General features: G+C 39.7%; 1 protein-coding gene across 1 annotated transcript in view; it reads left to right on the top strand.

Annotated features, from left to right (window-relative positions):
• Positions 1-56: 56 nt before the first annotated feature.
• LOC106011115 (ribonuclease Oy) overlaps positions 57-1306 on the top strand; it is a gene marked incomplete in the record, with an annotated part of 19271 nt that continues 18021 nt past the window's right edge. The window contains 1 exon segment of the mRNA XM_013079593.2: positions 57-100.

Below are 1306 nucleotides of genomic sequence, written 5' to 3'. Positions count from 1 at the left end.
TACTACTACTACTACTACTACTACTACTACTACTACTACTACTACTACTACTAAGACCATGAGGTCAGAAACCAAAGGTTTTATCTGCTCCAACAAAATCGTAAGACTATTCGGAGTCGTTATCAAAATATTCAAGGCGCTTCATTCAAAAAAGCTTGAAAGGTTGTGAAACTCAAACATCTTTAACGTGAAATTTCTCCAAAACTGGGTACTGAGCAGATAGAAGGTTGTAATTCTAGGTTAGTGAGCTGACAACATAGACCTATAATTATAGGTCTATGGCTGACAATAAGACTCTTAGTTGTACCTACTTGGTTAGGTCCTATCGGATCGTAGATAATGTCGCGGGTCCCGCCTCCTAGATAAGAAAGCAGTGTGAAAAGGGTCGTTAATAGCCCATAGTGTGTGGTAGTCTACTCCTACGAGATATTAATATAGGGTTAACAAACAAAACTGCTGTAGGCCAGTGCTTGTCTGTCAATCTTTTTCTAGCCTGGGCCCACTTTTGCAGTCTTTCAGAGGCTAAAATATTCATACCGCCCACCCATATGTATTTCTGAGAAGGGGCTTTTAATAATACCTGTCACTACCTATATGTGAGGCAGTGTGGTGGAATCAGGCTTTCGTCAAAATAATCAAAGTGAAGAAACTTGCATTTTTCCGCAGGTTTGTGAATTTTTATCAATTTTTAAAATTTTTGGCTCAACACCTTTCATGCCAATTAAAGAACCCATTTCTGTGTGGATTTTTTTGAAAAGCGTTGATTAAAGGCACACAAATGTAAATTTTCAGTCACCACGGACTCTTATGCTAAGGAAATAACTAATCTTTGGCGGCCATTTTCTCACTAATTTTACCTCTGAAAACAGGTGACCCCCACCTCCTCTTTCGCAAATATCTCGACTTGTATTTAAAATAAATGGATATTTTTTTCATCCAAATAAAGACAAGTGAATACGCATTAAGATGACACCATTAACTCTATATACCCCCCAAAAAATGACAAGAGCCTGATTCCACCACGCTGCCTCACATATGATCCCCAGGGTTCACCAAAAATACCAACGAATTGCCCACTTGTGGGTGATATTATCGTCCGGTTTGACAGGCATTGCTGTACCGGTACTGTAGGTCAAGAGTGAGAAGGCTGGGAATGTTAAGATTAAAGATTAAAGACCAAATACGATATGAAATCAGTGACAATCAGCAAGATTATAATGCACCCTAGTAGGAATACATCCTCAGCCGAGTGATAGCAAGTTGATACGTCGTCCTAGAGAAGGGGGCAAAGTTGTGTGTGTGGGGG

Source organism: Aplysia californica, unplaced genomic scaffold (genome assembly GCF_000002075.1).
Source record: "Aplysia californica isolate F4 #8 unplaced genomic scaffold, AplCal3.0 scaffold00057, whole genome shotgun sequence".
NCBI classification, from domain to species: domain Eukaryota; kingdom Metazoa; phylum Mollusca; class Gastropoda; order Aplysiida; family Aplysiidae; genus Aplysia; species Aplysia californica.
This window is presented reverse-complemented; position numbering and strand designations above follow the sequence as displayed.